At 35.3% G+C, this 25,576-nt stretch overlaps 1 non-coding gene across 1 annotated transcript; it reads left to right on the forward strand.

Annotated features, from left to right (window-relative positions):
• The first annotated feature begins 7,300 nt into the window (after positions 1 to 7,300).
• Positions 7,301 to 7,436, forward strand: LOC131834864 (U4 spliceosomal RNA). Its single transcript, XR_009354980.1, has one exon. It is a non-coding gene; the product is annotated as a U4 spliceosomal RNA (small nuclear RNA).
• Positions 7,437 to 25,576: the final 18,140 nt, after the last annotated feature.

Genomic DNA, 25,576 nt, shown 5'->3' on the forward strand with positions numbered 1-25,576 from the left:
GTGGAATAAAACCCCACATCTGGCGTCAGAAGTATCGTGTGAGAGTAGAGGAGACACATACAGGAGCAGTGTACGTTTTTCTAAGACAAATACCTAGGTAAAAAGGAAGAGTAGAGACACAGTAATTTTGTAAAGAGGAAAATGATTTTTGTTTCAGCTAAATGTTCTTGGTTAAATATAAGGCAAGTTGATGTGCTGAGGTTGGGGGAGGAATGTGCCTGAGTAAGGGTTTTCTGAGAAAAGCAAAAGTTGGGACTTTAACAACTAAGGAAAATGAAATATGTGCTACTTAATGATGCTTAGGAGGTTGCCTGGAAGGCTTTCAAGATCCAGCTGGGGTAGAAACCATGAATTTCTTGTGGCATACATCCTATTAGGTACTCTTCTGCAGCAGAAACATGAATAACTAGGACATAGCTTACTCTGGGGATGAGATTTTACAAGGTGTATGTGATGGGTAGAAAATAGTACAGAGAAGAGGGTTGTGGAACTTAATGATCTGGGTATTGAGCCAAGATTGAATAGGAAAGGCAGCAAGTCCAGAACTGAGCTGTTAGATCTGTAATAAATGATGCAGTTGAGAGACTGCAGTCTGCTATGTCTCTTGATAGAAGGACTTAGAAAGGAGAGGCTGTAGATAAAAGTGAGCAAATACAAGCAAGAGATTTCAGAAGCAGAGCTGATCTGAGTTGTGATAAGGTCCAGGGTGTAAGCGTGGAAGTGGACTGAGAACAGGGATTGGAGATGAATGTAAGATGCTGAATAAGCCATGCCCATGGACTTTGACATCACCCAGGACCACTATGAGAGCGCAAGAGGAGTGGGTGACCCCAGCCTGGGTGGCCACAGGCTACGTGTAGATCATGTATTCTAGTGCAGAAGGTTGTTGGGTGATAGCAACCAAAAAACAAACAAGACCACGGTGCTTCTGTCAGACAAGAGCCTTGAAGAGGTTTAGAAATGGAATAGCAAGAAGAGACATGGATTTCCATTTTGTGAACTTCCGGTCTCTGCAGAGCTCAGTGACAGGAAATGTACAATCAAACCTGATTTAGAATGTAGGAGACTAGTGGTATTTCTACCTTTAGAATTGCTAAGAGGACTCAACATGTGCAAAAACATTTGCCAACAGTGGGTTATATACCCTTATGTAAGTTAATAAAATTCAGAGAGGGAGAAATTGAGGAAAGAAGGTCAAAAGAGATACTGGATGAAATCAGGTCCAGAAATAGAAGCTGAGAGCAGCACTGGATGGAAGGATGACGTTTTTTTCTCTGGGACTGGAGGGCAATTTGAGAATGTAAGAGTAGAAATAGAGACACTACTATCCTCATCTATCCTAGGAAGACTTTCAGGTTAATTCCAGGCAATTTGGACATACCTATTACAGTGACCGGCTTATGAAATCGTTAGTCCGGGAGATTGGTTTAGATGTTAAAGCCGTTTAGCTTTTGCATTACTCTCTAATAGGACAGCTCTGCTTAGGAGGTGGGAAAAGAGCTCTGCCATACAGCATCCCGATATTTAGGCAACAATATTTAAACATGTTTTCTCACTGTCACTGCAGTCATAAGTGAGTTTTGCTGCAGCTGGTCATTAAACACTGACAGGACTGTAAGAATAAGATGGAAACTTGTGCTCCTGGCTGATACTGGGAGGCAGGGTAAAACTGGTCCTTTCCAGAACTGTAGTTGTGGCTCATTCAAGTCCCTTTACATCTTGTTTGTAATTGTAAAAATAAAATTAAATGGAAGGAGTTGGACTCTGGAAAGAACATTAAATGATTCAAAACTAGCTATGTGTTGAAAAAGTGCACCATATCACTCGGCATCAGGGAAATACAAATCAAAACCACAATGAGATATCACCTCACACCAGTCAGAATGGCTAAAATAAACAAGTCAGGAAATGACAGATGCTGGCGAGGATGTGGAGAAAGGGGAACCCTCCTACACTGTTGGTGGGAATGCAAGCTGGTGCAGCCACTCTGGAAAACAGCATGGAGGTTCCTCAAAATGTTGAAAATAGAACTGCCCTATGACCCAGCAATTGCACTATTGGGTATTTACCCTAAAGATACAAACGTAGTGATCCAAAGGGGCACGTGCACCCGAATGTTTATAGCAGCAATGTCCACAATAGCCAAACTATGGAAAGAACCTAGATGTCCATCAACAGATGAATGGATCAAGAAGATGTGGTTATATACACAATGGAATACTATGCAGCCATCAAAAGAAATGAAATCTTGCCATTTGCAACAACATGGATGGAACTAGAGCGTATCATGCTTAGTGAAATAAGTCAAGCAGAGAAAGACAACTATCATATGATCTCCCTGATATGAGAAAGTGGTGATGCAACATGGGGGCTTAAGTGGGTAGGAGAAGAATCAATGAAACAAGATGGGATTGAGAGGGAGACAAATCATAAGTGACTCTTAATCTCACAGAACAAACTGAGGGTTGCTGGGGGGAGGGGGTTTGGGAGAAGGGGGTGGGATTATGGACATTGGGGAGGGTATGTGCTTTGGTGAGTGCTGTGAAGTGTGTAAACCTGGTGATTCACAGACCTGTAACCCTGGGGATAAAAATATATGTTTATAAAAAATAAAAAATTAAAAAAAAGTATCATCAAAAAAAAAAAAACTAGCTATGTGTCTGTATTTCTTGGTATTTCAAATGAAGGTAAAAACATTTTTTTAAATGTGTTGAAATGATTTTGGAACTCAAAATGTTGTTTATTTCACATATTACGACTGTCATTCAAAAAATGAATTACGGGATTGGGCAAGACATTTTCTTTAGAGACTTCCTCGCAAAGATTTGAATTTGAATTGAAGCCTTGCTTTCTTGCTGTCAGCAGAGTAGATGTGGGAGTCACTAAGGGAGCATCTTACTATAAGATCCATTGTGCCTTGTGTAAATGCTCTACCTTGATGAAGACTAAACAATGTGTGATCTGTATAAACTTGTTCTACAGAGAAATCACACTCAACTCAGATGTGACAGTTACTCACTGCCATTCATTGCATGCAGGTGTAACTAGGGGTTGGAGGTAAGCATCACTTCATAATAGTTAAAATTGGAAACAAGTGAAATTGCCCTGCCTGGGACTATGTGATGCGTAACCCAGAACAAGTTCATTTCTTTGTGTTGCAGTTTCCTCATCTACAAAATACAACAGTATAAGCTCATAGAGCTGTAATATGGGTAACTGAGGGAGAAGACAGGATAAGGCACTGGAAACAGTGCCTAGAACATACATGCACTCAGTGGCTATTCTTCTTATTAACTTTAATGCCCAATAGGCTCTTTTGCAATATCTTATGAGAGATATTTTAAAATTCTTTGTTTTTGTTTTTTTTTTTGTATCTTCTGAACTCCATCACTCTTTTCCCTCCTTCCCCATAGTACCTGCAACCACCATTCTACTCCGTGTTCCTGCGAAGTCATTAAAACAATTTTTTAGACTCTACCTGTATACTGTATGGTATTTGTCATTCTCTGTTTCATTTCCCTTAGCATAATGCCTTCAAGTTTCATCCATATTTACCCATGAAATCACAGAATCTTTTCCTATACCACATTTTCATTATCCATTCATCTATCATAGGATACATATGTTGTTTTCATATCTTGATGGTCGTGAATAATGCCATAATGAGCAAGGGTGTGCAGATACTCTTTGAGATACAGATTTCAAATCCTTTGGAAATATTTCTAGAAGTGAAGTTGTTGGATTAGCTCAGTTTTTACTTTTTTTAAGGAACCATAATCCAGTTTTACACATAATGACTTCACCAATTTATATTCACACCATCAGTGTATAAGGGTTCACTTTTCTTCACATCCTCAGAAACATTTATTACCACTTGTCTTTTTGATTATAGCCAACTAACACGTATAGGTAATATCACATTGTGGTTTTGATTTGGATTTCTCTGATGATTAGTGATGCTGCACAACTTTTTTATACCCATCAGTCACTTGTTTGACTTCTTTGTAAAAATGTCTTTTCAGGTTCTTTGCCCATTTTTAAATTGCATTATTTGCTTTATTTGCTACTGAGTTATATGAGTTCTTTATATATTTTATTTACCCCCTACATATTGTTTGCAAATGTACCCCATTCAATGTGTTGATAGTTCCTTTGTTGTGCATAAGTTCTTTAGTTTGGTATAGTCCCACTTATTAATTTTAACTTTTGTTACCTGTACTCTTATATCTTTTTTTTTTTTTTATAAAGACTTTATTTATTTATTTGACAGAGAGAGAGATCACAAGTAGGCAGAGAGGCAGGCAGAGAGAGAGAGAGATGGGGAAGCAGGCTTCGCGCTGAGCAAAGATCTGGATGCGGGGCTGGATCCCAGGACCCTGGGATCATAACCTGAGCTGAAGGCAGAGGCTTTAACCCACTGAGCCACTCAGGCACCCCTACTTTTGAGGTCTTATCTAAGAAATCATTCCCATGACCAATGTCAAGAATATTTGACCCTGTGTTTTATTCTAGGAGTTTTATGGTTTTAGATTTTATATTTAAGTCTTTGATTCATTTTGACAAACATTTGAGTGGTTTAAGATAGGAGTCCATTTACATTTTTAAGATGTGGATATTTAATTCCTTAACACAATTTATTGAACAGACCTTATTTTCCCATTGTGTGATCTTGGTGCCCTTGTCAAGTTAGTTGACCATATATCCATGAGTTTATTTATGTCTGGGATTTTCATTCTGTCCCTTGGGTCTATACGCCTTTTTATTCCAACACCATATGGTTTTTATTTGTTTGAAAATTTCTTAATGTTCAATGTTTTAATATTGTATATCTATTAAATGATATTATTCTAAATGCTTAAATACTTAGAAAACAATGATAAGTTACAAAAACAAAATTGTTCAGTTACTTAGATATTGATTACATTTTTAATCAGATTTTCCAAACATGTATTTAAAATTAAAAGTATACTACAAAAGATCTAATTGTTATGGCCACTTAAAAAGGCGGTTTAAAGTTTATATTTTTAAAATGACAATTTTAAAAATATTAATTTATAATTAACCTAGTTTAAAAATGAGCAATACAGTGACTGCTGATCTGTTTCCTTTTTTTTCCTCCAGATTTTTATTTAAATTCTAGTTAGTTAACATATAGTATAATCTTGGTTTCAGGAGTAGAATTTAGTGGTTCATCACTTACATCACTTACATATAACATCCAGTGCTCAGCCTAACAAGCACCCTCCTTAATAATACCCATCATCCATCTAACCCATCCCCCACCCTCTGTAGATCTGTTTCTAAATATCTTTTTTATTTTTATTCTCATTCTTGGGAAACATGCTCTTTTTTTTTTTTTAAAGATTTTATTTATTTATTTGTCAGAGAATGAGAAAAAGTGAGAGAGAGAAGTTGACTCCCTGCTGGGCAAGGAGCCCAAAGCAGGACTTAATACCAAGACCCAGGGGTCATGACACCCTAAGCCAGGTTCTTCACTCTCTGAGCCACCCACGTACCCGGACATACTCATTCTTAAACTGCTTCTTATGTCTGCTTAGGTTATAGTCATTTCATCAGACACATTTCTATATTTTCCTTAGGAGATAGCCATCCTCCAAACTAGAAAGAAAGAAAAGATTATTGTCTCCCTGAAGCTGAGTTTGCAAGTTCTGAATCGATGGATTTCTGGTTGGCATCTAAAGCTAAATGTATTTTCCAAACCTTAGCAGGAGAGCTTAAGGCTGTGGTGCCTGCACTTTTTTAATAACTTCACTTCAGTGCTCAGCTGAGGGACTCTGTAAGCCCAGACATTTCCATTGAGCTTTAGCCTTGCATATCCTGTTCCCTGTTCCACAATTATGCTGAGAAATTTTCTTTAGCTGCATTACATATGCACTGTCTTGTCATTTCTGTTGACCTGGATTGTTAGTATAGTTAAAAACTTATGCTTGGCAAATACCAAGCTTGGCTAGGTAACATCTCATTACTAATAATTTAGGAACTTTACCTCCAGAAGACAAAAGGTTGAATGTGAAATTACCTCTCCTCTTGAGAACGTTTGCCCAAGTCATCATTTGAAGACACATTGCTAGGTCCTTTTTTTTTTTTTTTTTTTTAAATTTTTTTATTTTTTTTTTTAAATTTTTTATAAACATATATTTTTATCCCCAGGGGTACAGGTCTGTGAATCACCAGGTTTACACACTTCACAGCACTCACCAAATCACATGCCCTCCCCAATGTCCATAATCCCAACCCCTTCTCCCAAACCCCCTCCCCCCGGCAACCCTCAGTTTGTTTTGTGAGATTAAGAGTCACTTATGGTTTGTCTCCCTCCCAATCCCATCTTGTTTCATTTATTCTAGGTCCTTTTTTATTTAGTCATTGTGTGACCTGTAGGGATGATTAGCCATGGTTATGACATGTGATTACTCTGCTGCCTCGTCCTCTCTATTCTTTCGCAGAAGTATACAGCTTAGAGTTTCCTCTTATCATTCCTTTATTTAATTGATAGAGAAAACTTTATACTTTATGAGTGAAATGTACAGAAAAAACACTCAAATACCACCACTTATAAAAAATCAGTATAATTACATATTACTAGAGTTGCCATTCTTGTGCATTTTAATAATTATTTAAAAACACGACATTTGTTTTCTTATTTTGAGTTTCCTTTTGTATTTATGGCTTTTCACAAATTCAATTTGTTCCATTTAATTATATCTATTTTTTCATTGAGCACCACCATCTGAAAATCTGGTGTGACTCCTTTCGCCTTTCAGCAATACTTCTAAAACCTGTGAAAAGATTCTTGCCTTTTCTCAAGATAGTCCTGATTCACCTTGAGTTTTTCCTGTTGTGAGACATGGAATCAGCTTCTTTCCTTGTTTTCTCTCTTTTAGTAGTGTTAGGATGCATATAGAATTGCCTTAGTTGTACCATTGGTAGGTAGCCAATAGGACCTTTTATCAGGGTACTTTAGTGAAAGAGCTGTAAACGAGATTTGTTTTTTAAAATCATGAGTTCCTAATGTTTCCATTTTTGTAGTGGTCTTCCTATATCCTCCTCTCTTTGTTTTACGATAACAGTTTTCTACTTACTCTCTTTGCAAGATACCTATCGAAATTTTTATCTCTTCATCCAAACTTTAATTATATTTCCTTCATTTTATACTCCTTAAAGATTTCATTGATGATTTTTATATACTTTATTATATTTACTAAAGAAATTCCATCTTTTATAAATTTGGGTTTTCTCTATCTTGTTGCATTTTATATATCTTTATCAAAGAATCAAGATTAGCTTTGCGCAGTGGCAGTATCGTAGCCAATGAGGTTTATCCGAGGCGCGATTATTGCTAATTGAAAAAAAAAAAAAAAAGAATCAAGATTGTTCAGAGATGTTATAAAATATGAAATTATAATAATTATTAAATTATCCCAAATTGATGTATATACTAATGCATTCTCTCATAGATATATTTCCCAAAAGGAATGAAATGTTTTACATATTGCATATATTATATAGGTCAAACGACTTTTATTATCTGTATATTATTGATTAAGTAACTATGCATTTTGTTAAACTGTATTTCATGTAGTATAAGCAATACATCCTACTTCTGTGAGTGAATGAATAAAACTTGTACTCTCTACACTTTAATTTACCAGAAACTTGAAACAGTTTGGGATTGAAATTGTGTAATTAGTTTGGCTTCATCACAAACACGTTTTAGACATGAAAGAACAGAACTCACTAAGAATCATAACAAGTCCGTGACAGCCCTGTCAGTTGGGCAGACAACGATAATTCTGGCTAAGTGTCCTCTTCTAGACCACTTGGAAGCACAGTGGGTATAATATTAAAAACTGGAATGAAACATGAAATCTCAAAATTACGTGGATGTTGAAAATAACAGAATAAGCAACTAGCATAATGTTACGTTCCACTTACAAATAAATTTTAAAGCATTATACTGGGGGACAAATGGTTGGTTTACAAATTCAGCAAAAGGGATTTTATCTGGTATATCAAATTTCTTAAAGTTGTATTATTTGTAGCCCTTTTAATTTAAATGTCTTTTCAGATATTAAAACCTAAAAGAAGAAAATCCTGAGACTGATCCTTATTTTCTTCACTGAGAAGTATATTTAACTTGAATTTCATTTTACTTTGACATAAGGTAAATTTTTTTAGGTCTTATATGTGTGGAGATGACCTCATATTCTCTCTCTCCTTCCTTCCTTTTCCTCTCTGTCCTTTCTTAAAATAGTAAGACATATCACTGGGGAAAATGGCATACCACCCCAACTTTGTTTATGATATAGTAAACTGATGGCAACACTACCAAGACATAAGTGTTGTAAAGAAGATTTCTACAGTTGAAGAGAAAAACTAACAGCTTCACACCTGTTCCAGTGGTAAGAGTATAAAGCGTGTAGAAGTTTCTTCAGAGAAAGTGCAGTATATATTCAATATTTATCAAATATTGAATATGAGTTTGGTGTGTCAACATCTTAGTGATTTTTCTGGTAGAGTGACTTGTGGGCATAAAAATTATATTCTCACTTACTTTTTTCTTTTCCACAGTTATTCTCTAAAAGCTAGCAAACCACAGGATGAATTATTTGTCATGATATTGATTCATTTACATCATACAGAGGAGCCATGTTTTTCCTTAGGAACAGAAAGCATCTAAATCTCCTTTAGGTTAGGAAATTTATAAAACATAATTCTTTCTTTCTTTGTTTCTTTCTTCTTTCTTTCTTCCTTTCTTTCTTTCTTTCTTTCTTTCTTCCTTTCTTTCTTTCTAGCAATCAGTGTGCTGAAAATAACTGGGATCACTCTCTTCTCCTTGCATCATGGTAATCAGTCACTGTACAGTTAATTGTAAAGGGCAATCTGTGCTCTTTGCTATATATTCAGAGACAAGACTATGCTTTTTTAGACTTTTTCAGCCAATATACAATATCCGTGACTTTCTGAGAAGTCTTAAATAAGGAGGAAGAAAAAGGAACATATTTAAATTGTAGGTAATTCCCAGGTAGCTTAGAAAATTGGTTCTAATTAGTAGATTCAGCAGTGTAGGAAATAAGGGGTTGTTTTTCAAACTTTGGCATGCATCAGAATCAGCAGGAGGATTTTTTAAAACACAGGAGACTGAGCCACCTCCAAAACTCATCATGTCTAACATGAAACCCAAAGAATTGTGTTACTTCCAAATTCCAGGTGATTCTGAGGATGCTGGTCTGAAGATCACGTTTTGAGAACCATTGCATTCAAAATCAGTCCTCTGCAAATCCACTTGATTGTAAGCTCCAAAAGAGCAGTAACTTTTTCTTATCATTCTTCCCCTCATCAAATACAATAATTGAAAATAACAAACTCTCAGTTAAATTCATATTTTTTAAACATTTAATTCAGGTGTTATGTAGACTATAGATTCATACCTTCATGTTAGATTCCATTTTCCTCCATTTTGCCTTTATTACATTAACCTAATTTATTTTTTTCACAGCATGCTTCAATACCTAAAATCATCTTGATTATGTGTTTACCTTTAATTATTCATCCCCATTCACACATTTGCACTGGTATTTAAAATCTGCATCTATCTTGTTCAATGTTGTACTCCTGTGTAATATCTAGTAGTAGATAGTAAATAAATACTTGGGGAATGAATGAATTATTAGTGGATTGTTATAAAATTTATCTCTAATATCAAATATATCTAACAATGTTGCAGCTTCTGCTGTTTTGTCTTAAGCAACGTCAAGTCAGCCTTTAACAAAATTGAAAAATAGGTTAATAGTTCAACTGGGTTTAAAAGTGTGCAAAGAAAAGTATCTCTGGGCAAAAGGATTATGGCAAATATGTAAATATTTATTATAGTCCCTTCCCTACCCCCATCCCAAATTTACAGAAGCCTCCTGTTCCTTAATACACTTGCTCCTTTCCTGTCTCTTCCCTCTCTACTACCCCACTTCTGTACTTACCAATCCCTTAGTTATCCCTTATCCATACAGGATATAAAGCAGTGGATTGTACCTTGATATATTAACTTTTCTAGAGAATACATGTATTTTAAAATCAAAGCTTATTCATACCTATTAAAAATTAACACATATTTATTTTGAAAAAAGTAAAAACAAGTTAGACTAATAGGAAGAAAAAAGATCAGTTCATTGTATACAACCAGAGATGACTAGCATTAGTACCTGCTTTCTTTTCCCTCAAGTCTCTTGCTATGCATTTTTTACCTAATTACAATTAAATAGTATATATGTAATACTATGCCATATATAAGGACTTTCAACTGATCATAAACCCAATGGCAGTCATATTGCATTATAAAAATTCAGAAAATTTTAAAGAGAAAATCATTTATAATATTCTCATTCAGAAGTAACACCAAAATGTTGGTTAATTTCCTTGCAGGCTTTTTACTTTTGCATATATTTTATACAGCTGAGATCATTTTCCACTCAGTATTGTTAATGAAGGAACATTCATAGTCAATGACATAGCAAGTGATATGAAGGAAGGCTTGTTGATGACAATATCTGGTGCAGAGTGATTTATTATTCCTCCCCAGTTAATATAAAAATAACATTGCTGGAGGTCATTCAAAGACAGTGAAAATTATTACTTAAGGTTTTAGGTAATAAAAATTACCATTGTAGAGCTCTATGAATCTCTTCTTATATGGAGGGAGGGAGAGAGAGATTAATTTTACTGTACAGCTCTCCCAGCATGGGGTCACAATGGCAAAAACAATTGAAGTTTGGAACTGAATAGAATCAATTATTATTTTAGTTGTCTATCATGATTAACAAGATATTTGGTTTGAACAAAGCATGTGATATGATAAACATAATTCCTGGCATGCAAAAGAAGTTGTTGGAAAAGATAAAATGCTGATGTAAGTACTTTGAGCCATATTTTATGTCTATAAAATCTATCTAACAACATGCATTTGCACTGAGCTCCTGAAGTTACAAAAAAAGAAGTATTTAATTTCTGTTTCCTGATTTTTAAAAATTTATCTCTTGTTTTTATGTTACTTTATTATTTGACTTTACTCCAAAGAACGTTGGTTGTCACCTTCCTAAGCCATAACATGAGAGTGTCTTTTAGTAGCATTCCATGTAGAAGAAAATCAAGCTGGTCATACACTTCTTGAAATAGCAACCATCCTTTTCTATAGTTCCACTGTCCTTGGGCTCCTATCGTTGTAGTTGAAAAACCTGAGCAACACCGTCTTTATTTTTTATAGGCAAACTTTTCAAAAATTTGTTCTCATGATATCAAGTATTTCTCTTAATATATTTGAACACTTCAAATCTGGAAACTCATCTCATTTTCAGCTCTGAAAAGTTTTTTTTTTTTAAATAATTTATTTTCTTGCATTTTCTATTATAAGTTTTCTGGTAGTCACTGTGTAGCAGGCTCTGTTCTAGCTGTTGCTTTTAGTAGATCTTCTTATTCTACCAGGAAGAGATGGAAAATAAACAAGGGGAGATATAGGGTAAGTTGATAGAGAGTGATGATGAAAGAAGAGGGAGGAGGTGGTCAATTGTAAAGAATCATAAGAAAAAGCCTTTCTGAAAAGGTAGCATTAAATGGAGGCATGAGGGGTGTGGTGGACTGTTCAAATAAATGAAAGAAATACAGAATATCTTGGGTACAGTAAATGAGGCATAACATGTAGGAGTGAGGTCTTAAGAGGTAGGATCACAAACTATCTAACTGGACTTGGAAATAAAGTTTAAAATGTAAAGCTACTGAAGAGTTTTATGAAGTGGAGAGATGCAACTCAGGCCATATTTTCCAAATATTCACCTTTGTTAGTATATCATGAATGTTTATATAAAGGCAAGAACAGAAGCAGGAAGTACAGTTAGGGATCTATGCAGCAGATCAGGTGACAAGTGGGCAGCACCGGGATTATGGTAAGCAAGAGAGAGCAATGGATGGGTTTGGGGACAATATTTTGGAAGTAGGACTGCCAAGACTTGCTGATGGATTGACTATGGCAATTCAGAATAAATTTTATAAATTGCTACATGTTGCTTATTTATACAAAGAGACTACAGGAGGGAAAAGTTTGGGTGGATGGAGAATTAGAGTTTTGAAATCCAGGCAGAGTGTGAAGTAGAGTGGTAAAATGATAAGAAAAGCATTATTGAAAATGCAGTTGGTTAATACCTTGGAGCTTCAAGCATCTTGAAGGATCAGTGACATGGAGAATCTAGCTTGGGTGAACTGAAAGAATGGAGAGGTGGTAATCAGAAAAAGTCATACCAATTGTGATTTTTCAGATTTTAACAAAATCAGAGTTAATGACCATGCATTTGGCCCATAGGGGATGAAAAAAATTATCGTAAGAACTTGGAAAGTCAAACAAATGAAAGGTCCAAAGAAATTGTCTAAATGAGTATTGATGCCATCAAAAATAATTTCAGAAATACTAGTAGAGAGGGAGATACTGCCTGGTACCAAAAAATACGTAGAGGACACTAAGACAGGATAGCTAAGGGCAGAGTGGCAGAACTTGTTATTCAAAAAAAGTAGAGATTTGTGAAAGTAAAATCATTAAAAATTATTTACAAATGGAAATGGGGAACAAAGAGAAACTAGGCTTATTTCTCTGCACTGGGGTTTATGGTAGATGAAATAAAGAGTAGCCTCCACATGAGTTATAAGTTAGGTGTCATTCCCAGGAAAAATTTTAGTAAGGACTGCTGACTGACTATGAACCCCAAAGGGCGTGCTGGGAAGATGTGAGCTTGGGCTGGTGCTGTCTGTCTTTCATAAATACTATTTTTTCCTGTTTTCATCACTTTGTACTTTTGACTTTCACATCAATATTTTAATTTCTACAGCACTAATTCTTTTTTTCATTGCTTGTAGTGTAGATGTATATTATTGTATTTTGAATTTATGCTATTATATATTTTTATTCTTTGGAAATCTCTCTCCTTTTATTTCATACTAACCTCCTCACCCTACCCCCTGCATTTCTGCATTTTCATTTCTTAAGGATTTCTGCCTTTTTTTTTTTTTAAAGATTATATTTATTTATTTGACCCAGGGAGAGAGAGAGAGAGAAGGCGAGTGCACACAAGCAGAGGAAGCTGTGGAGGGAGAGGAAGAAGCAGGAATCCTGCTAGCAAGGAGGTTGATGTGGGACTAGACATGGGCTTATCATGGGGTTCAACCCCAGGACCTTGGGTTCATGACTTGGTCAAAGGCTGACACTTAACCTAAAGAGACACCCAGGTATCCCAAGGATTTCTGCTTTTACCAACAAGTAGTATCTTGTGGAATCCCACTGAGAGTGCTCAATTTTTTTAATATCTGTGTTATGCTTCTTTCAGAAGATAATTTTCAGAGATTTGCTTCTATTCTCAGAATGATGCTTATTTTTCCCCTTAATTCTGTAAGGTCATTCCATACATATGGAATTGTCTATCAGGGATTTGGTCCTGCTCAGTTTTCTTTTCCAATAGCCCCTAGGTCAGGGAAACATAATAGGATAAGATACACTATAAATGCACATTGGGTAAGCCCTTCTGCAAAAGGTGACCCCATATAGATTTCAGAGAACCATTAACTCACAAAGTTCAAAGAGCTCAGTCCAATTTGGAGGTATAATTGCATAATTAGCATAATTTATAGCATAATTTAATGCTAATTAAATAAGCTGCACATACTGGTTTCTCTTAGATTTAGACCAGAAAATAAAGAGGACTGACAACTTTGTTGGGAAGGAGTTAGCTGATTAGTACTGAGAGGGGAGTGGGTTACTAAAAGAAATACTACATTGGCCATGAAAATTGATTTGACCCCAGTCTGCCTCTTGTTTAACAAAGGCTTGCATGTTGTATTTCATTGTTGGAACAAATCCTTGTGTTTAGAGTCTGACTTTTTATTTATGGAATAAAGGTAGTTGACATACATAGTTTCTAACACTCATATCTTTTTTTGGGAATATCAATCCCAGAAGATGTTCTGGTGTGAGAAGAGTATGACTCTGGCACATGGTTTTTTGTTTGTTTGTTTTTGTTTGTTTGTTTGTTTGTTTTTGTGCTACAAACTTTACAGCTTGCTGCCCTGTGATCTTCATTACTATGAACACTAGCATAGTACAAAATTCTGAGAAAGATAGAGTTAAAATATTGCTTTTTAAAATTAACCTATTTTTTTCAGTCACTCAAGCCCAGGCCCTTACATTCTATTTGCTTACTTTCATGCAGAATCCAATATCTATGGTAGTAATTTCGAACTTTTATACTTGGGAAAGTGTTGACCCAGCCAATTCCCTGTGTTCAAAAGACTATCTTCTAGGGCCTCTGTATTGGACTAAAATGAGGCCTTCATTTATTCTCATTTTCTGGAACCATGATACCCTAGAGTAAAAGAAAGAAGTACATGAATAACTTGAACTGTCAGAGCTACAGTTAGAAATTTTCCTCTCCCTGCTACATCTACCCTGCTCTATGGGAACTGTGTCTCCCATGAAGTGATGTGCCTATTCCCATCTATTCCCTGGCAAGTTCAGTCTCCTGGTTTTGTTGATGTTTTGATTTGTTTTCAAGCATTTTTCTAAGTGGTATGCAAAGAGAAGACCAATGGAAATATAAAAAGGAAGAGTCTATTCATTGCCTTAAACATGTAGCTATGAGATGAGAAAATGGCTGCCTTTTCTTCTGGTTTATCTAAGGACGAATTCAAAAAAGAGAGAAACAGGATCGTTCAAAATATTTTAAATTAATAGATTGGTATCATATCATAGGTTCTTCTACTTATTGGATTTTATAATCCAGTTCTATTGACTTTAAATTTTGTAGAAATTTTGCCATGATCCCATGATTTAGTGGATGATTGGCCCCACGTAATATAGGGGTCAGCTTTCAGACTGTGTGTGTGTTTGTGTGTGTAACTTAAGTACTCCAGGGAAACATTACAGGATTTGTGTATAACTGCCCATCAAACAAACATCAAATTAGAATTCTCACCTGGGACCTGGTTTTTGGTGGAAACATTTTAAGCTAAAAAGCTGAGACTCTGATTATATATTCTTATATGTAAAAGAACAGATGGAGAGTTGTAATGAGATAGGGTGGTCTCAAAAGATCTGAAAATATACCACATGGGTGGTTACATACATGCATACATATATCCTACAAATATAAACCTATTATTGTGTAGTTTTGTATATATAAGTGTATGCATGCTTGTATAAACTAATACTTTATTTTATAGTATTTGCCTACATCCAGAAACAATCAAGAAAATGATTATTAAAATTATGCAGTCATATACAATTATATAGTTGTATATGTACACAATAATACAATAAAAATACAATTAAAACTATTAGCAGATATTATGTAATGAAAAAACTTGAGTGATTAAAGAAGCTGAGGTAAGATTTAAAACCACAAAATATGGGGCGCCTGGGTGGCTCAGTTGGTTAGACGACTGCCTTCGGCTCAGGTCATCATCCTGGAGTCCCGGGATCAAGTCCCACATCGGGCTCCCAGCTCCATGGGGAGTCTGCTTCTCCCTCTGACCTTCTCCTTGCTCATGTTCTCTCTCTCAAATAAATAATTAAAATCTTTAAAAAAAATAAAACCACAAAATACAGTGAAAACAGAGAAAACTACAATCCATTTCTCTTTGTTCCTTTAATCAACATCGCCTGTTTGAAACTTAGAAACTGAACTTATTCATATCACTTTTGACCAGAATATGAAACTAATCATTTGCTTTGACAGCATATGCAAATATCTAATTCCTTAAGTAATCTTAGGAAAGGAAGCTTTGTGGGTAATATGAAAGGGGGGTATGTGGGGGTCACAAGTTACTTAGATACCAGAAGAAGTACAGGAGTTGTTCTGGTGTTACATATTTGAGAATATTCTTAAAGTTCTCATAAAGCACTGTATAAATTAAGTTAAAATGTCAATGACTTACCAAAACAAAGAAATATGTATTTTCTATATAATTGCATTTTAAAATCATTACACTCTCTGCAATTTGTTTTTAAGAATTGCCTTTTCCCACTGGGGTTTTCTGAGAACTAATGAGAAAAAGCTGTGAAGTTCTTGTGGCGACTGTTATTACAAAGTAATAGGGACTGTGTTTCGGTGTACCCCTGGTTCCCTCTAAGTTCACTAGGGATTGAACAGGAAATAGGTAATGTGAAAGAAGATAAATGAGGCTTTTCTTTTCAAGCACATTCAGGAAAATAACAATTTATTTACCCTAAATTCATGTAGCAACAGGATCTCACTCTCCACTCTCCCTCTCCTGCCACCTCATCTAAGTCTGTGGCTTCAAGTGAAGGAAGATAATTTCTCTTTTTTTAAAAGTGAAAAAAGTAATGCTACCATAGCTTGCTCACTGTATTCACTTAAATAAATCACTTCTGTGGATGATTAAAAGATATTTTTGTGGAAGGTGGAGGCTAATTATCATCAGAAATACTTTTGAAAATATACTTTCTTTGGTTAATGAGGTACTGTTGACTGTTCATGTGAGTGGAAGTTATTTCCTTTGAAAGAATTTCTGGATCTTCCATCAAAGCCATGAGGAGAATGTGGTTGTGGAGACTATACAATAAACTTTATAATAATCTATTTACTCCTCAAGTCTTACTTGGTATCTCAATATCCAGCAGAAAAAATATTCAACCTACCACTTTCAAATCAGCTTATATTCTTTGCCAGAAATACCACCATTTTAGTCACTTGAAGCTTCAGGAAAAGTGACTCTCAGGCAAAAAAACAGGTAATAAATATTATTATCATGCATTATATGAAGCACTTTATACAGATACATTTTTTTAAAAATGTAACCCAAAGAGGTATGCATTCTTATTATTCCAATGCAGTGGGCAGAATTATAAGATGTTCCCTGTAATTCCCTTTCTGTGGTGTCCACATTTACGCATAAGCCCCTCTCACTGAGTACAAGTGGAATGCATGACTTGCTTCTAATGAAGAATATGGCAAAGGTGAAGGGATTTTCAGGTAAAATTAAGATCCCTAATTAGGGACATGGGTGGCTCAGTCGTTAAGTGTCTGCCTTGGCTCAGGTCATGATCTCCTGGGATCCAGCCCCACAAGGGGCTCCCCTGCTCAGTGGGAACCCTGTTTCTCCCTTTCTTGCTACCCCTGTTTGTGTTCCCTCTCTCACTGTGTGTCTCTCTGTCAAATAAAATCTCAAAAGGAAAATTCCCTAATTAGTTGAGATTCAGTTAAAAGGGAGAATATGCTTGGTAGGCCTATCTCAGGTAAGTCCTTTAAAAGAGATTGTGTCCTGTGCCTGAGGGAAGAGACTGGAAGTAGGAGAGACGCTCTGGCTTGCCTTTAAGCAAGCAGCCATCTGTGTACTGCCTTTGGAGAGAGGCAGTCTTAAGAACCGAGAGTTTCAGTCTCATACCATTAAGAGACTGAAGTCAGCCAACAACTTGAATAAAGCTGCGCTGATGACCAGAGGAGAATGGAGCCTGCTCGGCATGACCAGGTTCGTGGTAACTTGTTACATACCAATAGAAATTAATAATCCCATTTACAGATAAGGAAACTAAAGGAATGATTTTTTCTTCACTGTAGCTAATTCAGTGGGAAACCATGAATCCATCCCAGGCAGTCTGGATCTAGAGCTGCATGGACAACCGCTTTGCTATCATGTTTTTATTTTTTATTTATTTTTATTTTTTTATTTTTTTATTTTTTGACTTTTTTTTTAAATTTTTTTATTAAAAAGTTGACCAAAGACTCACAAGCAGCATGAGCAGCAACGTGAAATAGATAAAATTTTTGCTTAAATTACACTTGATAATAAAGTAGAAATATAAATATTAAAAATAGAAATATTTAAGGTAGAATTTGCAATATTAAGCAAAGTGGTTTCTTTGGGAATGAAAGAGTTAATTACAATGAACGTGTAGTGTTTTTAAATAGTAAAATTTTCAAAAGGAACTTGAGTTTCACAAGGGATTGTTCTTGACATTTAAGATTCCTTCATGTCTAAAAATTGAAAGACCTATTTTTAAGTCCTGTGGTATGTTACTAAAAGCCTTAGTTAATTAAAATTTAATGATCTATTGTAAACTCATAGGCTGTGAGCAATTTTGCTTTAACTATAAATAGCTTTCTTGTAGCTGATATCTGTTTTTGTGCTAACCTGTTAATTAAAACAGGCCATTTTTATTTATATATGATAATTATGTTTAGTGAAACTGTTTGAAAAAGAATCTAATGTTTCCAGAACTGGACTTGAGCACTAGGATGGCTTGGAAAAGCCCACTAATACGACAAAATAACTTCAAGATACAGGTACAAATGTTTTAATGTAAGGCAGATGTGTTTAAAGCTGTGCTCTAGTTACTGATTAATACCCTTTTTTTAAAAAAAGATTTTATTTATTTATTTGACAGAGAGAGATCACAAGTAGGCAGAGAGGCAGACAGAGAGAGGAGGAAGCAGGCTCCCCACTGAGCAGAGAGCCCGATGTGGGACTCGATCCCAGGACCCCGAGATCATGACCTGAGCTGAAGGCAGCGGCTTAACCCACTGAGCTACCCAGGCGCCCCTGATTAATACCCTTTTGATAAGCCACTAACCTGTTCCATGTGCTATACAAGACAAAACACTTGTGGAGTACCTCATTACTTTAAACAAATCAGTGGTCACTATTAAGAAGTCACCAAATGAATTGTACTAAGACTGTAAGTCCAGCAAGTGGGCAATTTTTTGCAACACTATAGGAATACAATTAGATGTCCCTTAGACACTGGGGAGGGAAATAATTTGATGGTAAAGAGTGTTTGTCTTGACATTTTTATCAAATTAACAACCAAGTTTTTTAAAAAAAAATATTTGCTGTCTGCATAGCATTATATTTGGCTTCTCTTTGCACAGCCTTATTGGAATGAGTAGCAACTGCATAAACTAGAATTTAAATTAGTTCATAGCAAGAAGATCTACCATGGGTACACAGAATAAATCATCGTCATGAATTCTAGAATATGAAGGATGGTTGGTGTTAATGATTTCCACTCACCTTCACTCTTTTTCTCCTTCAACTCTTCTTCCCTCCCTTTGTCCACTCACTCAGCTCTTCTACACCCCTAATTTGTGGGGCATAGTTCTTTGGCTACCATGGCCCTACATTAGATATGAGCAGTGAATAAGGAAATAAATCCTGAAGTTGAGTTAATGGTGTAGAGTTTTCTCCAGCATATCACTTGAAGACACCAATGAGGCCTCTTGATATGCTGGCCATGATGAGGGCTTTCTGATTAATAACTCTGTAGAGCTTACATGTACAATGGACGAATTTTTGACCTCCATGTTCTACTGTAGCATATCTCGGGCCACTGAAGTCTTTGATCTATTTCTCCTCCTCATCTGTGAAAAGGACTAATGGCCTTATCTTCTTTTTAGTCATTTTTTAATGCTTTAAAGATGGTGTGGGTGCTAGCTTGGGCTCTGGCCAGGTCTTTCTTATTTAATACTTCCAGTCAGTCAATGTTAACTCTCCAAATGAAATGACATAATGCCATTTTAAAAGAAAGTGAGGCCCATTTGCACAGCCAAATGCAGAAATAAAGTAAGATTATGCAAAAGTGGTTTCTAGTTTTCAAGTAAGTACTTTTCACAATTGTGTCATCAAATGAGTTTGTTCGTAACTGAGGGCTTAGCCTAGAATATGAATAGCTTATATAAATCTTAGAGCAGTATAGCTCTTCATATGACATTTCCTCTTTAAAAAAATAAATAAATAAAACCTAGAGATTTCAGGGCAGATACCAGAATTTACATTGTTGTTTCTGAATTAGATTTGACTTAAACAAAACCCTTATGCTAAATAAACTGATGTTATTTTATTTGCTTATAGACGTCTATGTTTCTCCTATTATTCATCACTGGCATAAAGTTAAATGTCAATTTTAGGTATTTCTGTATTTACTGTAAAAAAAATATTCCATTTCATTGGATTTACATAACAAATTGAATTACTAAGTAGCAGACAGCTTCCATGTTCCATGCCACAGATTCACCAAAGTTTGCCTCTATGAAAGTTACCACCTTCACAGGTCTGCCTTACATTTTTATAGTGATTCCAAAACATGAGTGTGTAGAAAAATAACTTAGAAGTCACGTTAAAACCCTGATTACTAGGCCTCACCCCTAAAGAGCGGCTTCATTTGGTCTAGGTGGAGCTCAAGCATTTGCATTTATAACAAATTTCAGGTGCTGCTGGCACTGATGGTCTGACATGAAATTGAAAAGCATGACTATGTTAGGTTCCCTGTACTTCCCCAAGGTAATACATAAAATCAAATTCTACTCAACAATACATTGACTAATCAAATCTCTTTTTAAGAAGATGATCCTATATGGGAAAGAAATCACTTCTATCACTCTTGTGATAGGACTAATAATAATAATAGCTAATATTCATTTTAAAATTACCATCTATTTTAGCTACATTTTTGGTAAGCATGGCATAATGTATAAACTTATTGAATTACTATGTTGTATGTCTGAAACTAATGTAACATGGCCTGGCCACTACATTTCAATTAAAAATTTTAATATGGACAAAAAATAAAATTACCATTACCATCTATCTCAAAGATACCTTCGTCAACCATGTTCACTGCAGCCTTATTTATAATAGGCAATACATGGAAATAACTGAAGTGTCCACTGATGGATAAATGGATAGAGTAAAAGTGTGGTATGTGTATGTGTGCATACACACACAATAGAATATTATTCAGCCATTAAAAGAAGGAAATTCTGCCATTTGTAAAACATAAACGGACCTTGAGGGCAATATGCTAAATGAAATAAGTCAGAGAAATACAAATACTATATAATCTCGTATGGAATCTGAGAAGAAAAAAACAAAATAAAAACCTCAGAACAGATGGGTCACTGCCAGTGGCAGAGTGTAGGGGTTGGAGGAAGGTGAAATGGGTGAAGGTGGTCAAAAGGTACATACTTCCAGTGACGAGATAAATAACTCCCGGGGATATAATGCACACCATACTTAACTAATGATAGTTAAAAATATTTTATTGCATATTTGGAAGTTGCTAAAAAAGTAGATCTTAAAGTTCTTATCTCAAGAAAAAAGAAGTATAAAGATGGATGTTAACTAAAGTTGCAGTAGTCACTTTGCAATACGGACATAAATCATGTTGTATAGTTAAAAATAATATGTATCTCTTATCTCAACTGAAAAAATAACCATCTGCTATGTGGTGTTCTAAATAGCCCATGTAATCATTTATAACAATAATTTGAGGTTAGTACTATCATCTAATTGACCAGGAAGAAAAGCATATTTTAGGGAGTTTAAAGCCACAGAGTTAGGATGTGGTAGATTGGACATTTGAATTTGATTACTAATTCTAGAGCTTCGGCTTTTAAGTACTAGACTATTGCTATGGACTGAATTATGTCTCCCTAAACTTCATATGTTAAAGTCGTTGTCACTCCCCAGCCTCCCCCCGCCCCCCCCCCATTTTAATGAACTATGTTTAGAGATAGGGCCTGTAGGAGGTAGTTAAGGCTGGGATCCTAATCTGATAGGATTGGTGGCTTTATAACAAGAGGGAGAGAGATCTCTTAATCTCCACAAATACTGGGTATCAAGCTTCTAGTCTTTAAGACCTGTGAAATGATAGATTTGTTTTTTAAAGCCATACAATCTATAGTATTTGTTATGTAGCCCAATCCTATAGGCAACTATTTGGCCTCAAAATGCAGATTATATTTTAATGTATGCTTCAAAACTATATTTTTTTAATAAACTCTTTGAAGAGTATTAGTCTATTTCTGGTTTCTACATATTTGTCTTCAATTAAGTAAGGGCAAAAAGCACATGATACTCTCATTAAGAAAAGTCTGTGCCAACTTTCTTGGTTTCCTTAGCTCCTTGGGGTATGGAAGTATCTGAGTCATAAATGCATTCGGGATTATTTTAATCTGGTTCTTCTGGAAAAAGCGAAGACAAGACATTATTGGATTCATTTTCCATCACATAGCTTTACTATGAATTTGATTACTATTCCTGCTATAATTTAAATCATGTTCTTGGGTTGGAACAAAAATGCTTGGTCATTCAAATGGATTTTTGAACTTTAAAGTGATGCTTTGGTTGAGGCAAATTTATTCAAACTATTTAAAACTCTAAGTGCTTTTAGGTTGTACAGAATTAGAAAGCAGGTACCAGAGAAAACTGGTACCTGGATAATGAAGTAGCAAAATGACCAAAATTAATAAGATTTCCTACATACAAATAGATAAAAAGAGGAGAAACTTACAGTGTTTATGAAACATGGATAGAAATGTCTTAGGGCATACAAATTAGCCTGATGACAGCATTAACAGGAAATTTTTTAGTAAACACAAACTTCTTTGTCCATAAATGAAAACATATTTTTTTATTAAAGTATATCCTATCTACAGCAATGTGCATAAATGTTAAGTGTTCAGTTATGTGAATGGTACATTCAGTAACTCCAAATATTCCAACTACTATTAATATAGATTAGTTTTGCTTTTATCTGAATTTCATGTAAGCACACTTGTTTCTGGCTTCTTTTGTTTAAAACAACTTCTTTGAGATTTTTCCATGTTTTTTACATATAGCTGTGGTTCATTCCTTTTTTTATTTATAATTGTCCTGTAGATTTTTTTTATTAATTTTTTATTTTTTATAAACATATATTTTCATCCCCAGGGGTACAGGTCTGTGAATCACCAGGTTTACACACTTCACAGACTCACCAAAGCACATACACTCCCCAATGTCCATAATCCCACCCCCTTCTCCCAAACCCCCTCCCCCCAGCAACCCTCAGTTTGTTTTGTGAGATTAAGAGTCACTTATGGTTTGTCTCCCTCCCAATCCCATCTTGTTTCATTGATTCTTCTACCCACTTAAGCCCCCATGTTGCATCACCACTTTCTCATATCAGGGAGATCATATGATAGTTGTCTTTCTCTGCTTGACTTATTTCGCTAAGCATGATATGCTCTAGTTCCATCCATGTTGTCGCAAATGGCAAGATTTCATTTCTTTTGATGGCTGCATAGTATTCCATTGTGTATATATACCACATCTTCTTGATCCATTCATCTGTTGATGGACATCTAGGTTCTTTCCATAGTTTGGCTATTGTGGACATTGCTGCTATAAACATTCGGGTGCACGTGCCCCTTTGGATCACTACGTTTGTATCTTTAGTCCTGTAGATTTTATTTATGCAATGATATACTCATTTTGATCTATGTGGTATTTCCAGTTTGGGGATGTTATGAATTAACTGGTGAGAACATCTAAGTTCTACTCTTCTAGTAAATTTCAGTTACACATCAACTATAGTCACCATGTAGTATGTTAGATCCTTAGACCTTATCTTGCAGCTGAAAGCTTGTACCCTTTGACCAAACTTTCCCTATTTCCCCCACCCTCCCAGCCCCCTGGCTAACACTTTACTACTCTTAATATAGGCTGGGCTTTGTTTTTTTGTTTTGTTTTTCTTGTTTGTTTTCATTGTTTTTTTTTTCTTTTTAATTTCACATACAAATAATATGCAGTATTACTCTTTATCTGTCTGGCTTATTTCACTTAGCATAATGCCCTCAAAGGCCATCCGTATTGTCACAAATGGGAAAACATCCTCATTCATGGAAGAATATTTCATTATATATATGCTACCTCTTTATTTGTACATCTGTTGTTGAACACTTAGGTTGCTTCCATACCGTGGCTATTGTAAATAATGCTGCATTAAACAGGGAGGTACAGATAATCTTGTTTTCATTTCCTTTGGATGTATAACCAGAAGTGGGAGCACTGGATCATACGATAGCTCAATTTTTAATGTTTTGAGGAAACTTTAAACTGTTTTCCTCAATGGCTATACCTATTTGTATTCCCAGCAGCAGTGCCCAAGGGTTTTCTTTCCTCTACATCCTTGCCAACACTTTTGTCTTTTTGCCAATAGCCATTAGAACAGGTATAAAGTGATGTGTCACTGCAATTTGGATTTGGAATTTCCCTATTGAACTAGTGAGGTTCAACAACTTCTCATGTACCTGCTGGCCATTTGTATGCTTTTTTTAGAAAAATGTTTATTGAATCCTTCTGCCCATATTTTAATCAGATTGTCTTTTTGCTATTGAGTTGTGTGCATTCTTTGTATGTTTTGAAAACCTCTGGTCAGATGCAGCACATGTGAATGTCTTCTCTCATTCAGTAGGTTGTCTTTTCATTTTGTTGATGGTTTCCTTTATTGTGCAGAAGTTTTTAGTTTGGTGTCATATTTCTGCTTATTTCTCTTTTGTGGCCTTTGCTTTTGGTGTCAAATCCAAGATATTCACATGTGACTATCCAATTTTTCCACCACCATTTATTGATGAGATAATATGTTTCTTCTTGTATATTCTTTGCTTTTTTGGCTGTAAATTAATTTACCATATATGCACAAGCTTATTTCTAGACTTTGTTCTATTGATCTACATGTTTTTAGGTCAGTATTACACTGTTTTAATTACTACAGCTTTGTAATACAGATTGAAATCAGGAATTATGAGGTGCTAGGGTGGCTCAGATGGTTGGGTATCTGCCTTTGGCCCAAGTCATGATCTCCAGGTCCTGGGATCAAGCCTCATGTTGGACTCCTGGCTCACTGAGGAGTCTGCTTCTTTCTCTTTCTCTGTCTCTTACCCTGCTTGTGCTCTCTCTCTGTCTCTCTCTCAAAGGAATGAATAAAAAAAAAAAAAAAAAAAAAGAGTAAAATCAGGAAGTACGATCCTTCCAGCTTTGTTCTTCTTTCTTGGGATTGTTTTTGCTATTTGGAGTCTTTTGTGATTCCAAACAAATTTTAGGATTGTTTTACCTATTTCTGTGAAAATACTATTGGAATATTGATAGAGATTACACTGAATCTGTAGACTGTTTTGCCAAGTCTGGACATTTCTACTAATATTAGTTCTTCCAATCCATGAGCACAGAACATCTTTCCATTTAATTATCTCCTCAATTTCTTTCATCAAAATCTTATACCTCTCAGTGGAGAGATCTTTCACTTTGAGGTTCTATTTATTCCTAAGTATTTTGTTGTGTGTGGTCTTTTTACAATATTGTAACTGAGATTGTTCCTTTTAAAAATATTTTGTTAGTGTATAGACATGTGAGCAACTATTTTCTGTATGTCTCTTTAATTAATAGTGGTGGCAAAAGTTTATATTCATATGCAAAACAATGAAATTAGACCCCTATCTTATATGACTCAAAAAAATTCACTTGAAATAGATTAAAGACCTAAATTTTTTTGCCTACTGCTAGCTGAAGCTGATTATTCCTTAGCGATGACATTTTTACTCTGTGGTCTCTTTGATAGTCATCATTTTTCCCCTGTGTTGGCTGCATTGTTTAGAGGGAAATGATTGGTTGTTAGCAGGAAGAAGCAGTTTTGATGCTTGTAAACCCCATGTAAGGCTTGAACTTTTTGAAAACAGGAACCCTATAATATTCT

This window comes from Mustela lutreola, chromosome 6, assembly GCF_030435805.1.
Source record: "Mustela lutreola isolate mMusLut2 chromosome 6, mMusLut2.pri, whole genome shotgun sequence".
Taxonomy (NCBI): Eukaryota; Metazoa; Chordata; class Mammalia; order Carnivora; family Mustelidae; genus Mustela; species Mustela lutreola.